General features: G+C 38.8%; 1 long non-coding RNA gene across 1 annotated transcript; it reads left to right on the forward strand.

Moving 5' to 3' along the window:
- Window positions 1–1712: 1712 nt before the first annotated feature.
- On the forward strand, window positions 1713–2532 carry LOC149049685 (uncharacterized). Its single transcript, XR_016184468.1, has 2 exons — window positions 1713–2193; window positions 2327–2532. It is a non-coding gene; the product is annotated as an uncharacterized LOC149049685 (long non-coding RNA).
- Window positions 2533–3141: the final 609 nt, after the last annotated feature.

Below are 3141 nucleotides of genomic sequence, written 5' to 3' on the forward strand. Positions count from 1 at the left end.
CACAGACAGGGCCGGGTCACATGACGAACACGAGATTTTGCTCATGAAACTCTTTGGTCAGTTGTTTTGAATTTCAACGTAATTGGATTGCGATCTCCTGGAGCATTATAGCGCAAACGCGCAAAATACTTACAGACGCATATACAAGTCGTATTCATCGCGGCTAATCCACACTGAAAGATGTTATTGAGCGGTAATTTTTAAACGGATTGAGTCGCGAATGCTTGAAAGCCATTAAAGCCTAAACGCTGTTCAACTACTGAAGAACATAACTATATGGGATGCAAACTGCTTGTGAAGAAAGACGACATGTTGGATTCACTTGATGGCAAGGAACGTAGCTACGATAACAGTACGAATGGTATAAATTTCACGATCAGAAAGGTGAATCTTATGTTTGTTTTCATTGTAGTTGTATGGATATTCTTTTTTTTAATAAATACGTGATCCAAAACCCTGTGTTTTTTTGTGTATAATGTTGTTATGTTAAATATTGTTTACGCAATTGTCTTGTCACAAGCGGCCCAAGCTCACGTCTCGAGAAAAAGCCAACGATTAATTCATGAACGCGTCACGCGTTGTGTGACTCGGTGTTCAGTTACGAGAGGAACTGCACGCTATAACGAATAGTACAGGGAACGAAGTATGGTCGATTTACAACGATACATATTTCGAAATATAAACATTTTTCTCGTAAAATCAATAAAACTTACTCATACCCTGTGTATCCGTTGCATAGCATGCCTATGTTTTGAAATAGGTGTATTTTCTTAAGCTTGCTTTACCATCACTGTTCACATCATCTACTTTAATTACGTTGATAAAATCTGTCCAGACATCACACCAACCAACTCGCGCGCAAAGTAAGAAGACTATATTGAAGGCTTGAAATAATATTGCGATCGATTTTCATCAAGAAATGGGCCAGGAATATTCCATAATAGTGCAAATAATCGTGAAGGCGGATTGCAAAACAGCGATTGCGTGACGCTCGGTAAGCTGTAAGATGACATGTTATCATATACCAGACGTAAAAACTCTTCAGATTCTTAGTCTGCATTTTGTACCCACTCTGCAGTCTGCAGTCTATATTTTGTATCCGGTCTGCAGTCTATATTTTGTATCCGGTCTGCAGTCTGCTGTCTGCATTTTGTACTAACAGGTATCCGTGGCACCAATACAGTTTATTTTTGGTTACATTTATTCACAAAACACACATAATCTCCCACAAAATACCTGTGAGTGAGGTAATTCGACATTTTCGTTCTTTCCCACATTAATATTCTTCTCTCCTTTTGTAAGAATGTAGACATCACTCACAATGTTTCAAGTAATCCACCCACCCTACAAAAAAGGAACTCTTGCACGCATAGCATGCCTATGTTGTGAAATAGGCGTATGCCCTTGGCCAGACTTAAGCGCACTAATTCAGTATACTAGTCCGACACCCGTAGTATCACTACACTTGATTCCAAGGATCCAGTGCCATCCAGGTATCCCAGTTACCCTGCTCACAGGGTCTAGTTTTTTTTTGTTTTTTTCCTCCGCCACAAAATGGAAAAATTGCGCAATAGTACCCAGAGGTCATTGGGCCCTCAACACCATGACACTAACTGTGATCCAATGAGGTGTTCACATGCTGATCACGCGTGTTATCTAGATGATGATTGACGTTGTCATGCACGGACAGGGCCGGGTCACATGACGAACACGAGATTTTTGCTCATAAAACTATTTTGTCACTCGTTTTGTATTTCAACGTAATTGGATTACGATCATCTGGAGCATTATGGGGCAAACGCTCAAAATACTTTTAGACGCATACGCAAGTCGTATTGTTCGCGGCTAATCCACACAAAAAGATGTTATTGAGCGGTAATTTTGGATCGGACAGAATCGCGAACGCTTGAAAGCCATGAAAGCATTAAATGCCTTGTATGTCTTGAATGCCAAGTATGCCAATGTCTTAGTTAAAAACGTAAACTCGTTGTAAAAAGCAAAATCTGAAATCTGAAACCAAACTGCATATACTCTATGCAATCTATTGAACAACACTACTACCGTGAGACTGAAGAACAAAATTCAAATGGATGCAAACTGCTAGTGAAGAAAGACGTCATGCTGGATTCACTTGATGCCAGGGAACGTGGCTACGATAACAGTGCGAATGGTATTAATTTCACGATCAGAAAGGTGAATCTTATGTTTGTTTTCATTGTAGTTGTATGGATATTCTTTTTTAATAAATACGTGATCCAAAACCCTGTGTTTTTTTGTGTATAATGTTATTATGTTAAATATTGTTTACGCAATTGTTTTGTCACAGGCAGCCCAAGGTCACGTCTCGAGAAAAAGCCAACGATTAATTCATGAACACGTCACGCGTTGTGTGACTCGGTGTTAAGTTACGAGAGGAACTGCACGTTATAAGGAATTGTACAGGGAACGAAATATGGTCGATTTACAACCATAAATATTTCGAAATATGAACATTTTTCTCGTAAAATCAATAAAACTTACTCATACCCTGTGTATCCGTTGTATTTTCTGGCGATTTCTGCCGTTTTAAGCTTGCTTTACCATCACTAATATTCACGTCATCTACTTTTATTACGTTGGTAAAATCTGTACAGACATCACAACAACCAACTCGCGCGCAAAGTAAGAAGACTATATTGAAGGCTTGAAGTAATATTGCGATCGATTTTCATCAAGAAATAGGTCAGGAATATCTCACAATAGTGCAAATAATCGTGAAGGCGGATCGCAGAAAAGCGATTGCGTGACGCTCGGTAAGCTGCAAGATGACATGTTATTATATATTAGACGTAAAAACTCTTCAGAGTCTTAGTCTGCATTTTGTATGCAGTCTGCAGTCTATATTTTGTATCCGGTCTGCATTTTGTACTAACAGGTATCCGTGGCACAAATACAGTTTATTTTTGGTTACATTTATTCGCAAAACACACATTATCTACCACAAAATACCTGTGAGTGAGGTAATTCGACATTTTCGTTCTTTCCCACATTAATAATCTTCTTTCCTTTTGTAAGAATGTAGACATCACTCACAATGTTTCAAGTAATCCAGCCACCCTACAAAAAAGTAACTCTTGCATGCATACCATGCCTATGTTTTGA

Source organism: Pocillopora damicornis, chromosome 2, assembly GCF_964200805.1.
Source record: "Pocillopora damicornis chromosome 2, jaPocDami1.2, whole genome shotgun sequence".
NCBI classification, from domain to species: Eukaryota; Metazoa; Cnidaria; class Anthozoa; order Scleractinia; family Pocilloporidae; genus Pocillopora; species Pocillopora damicornis.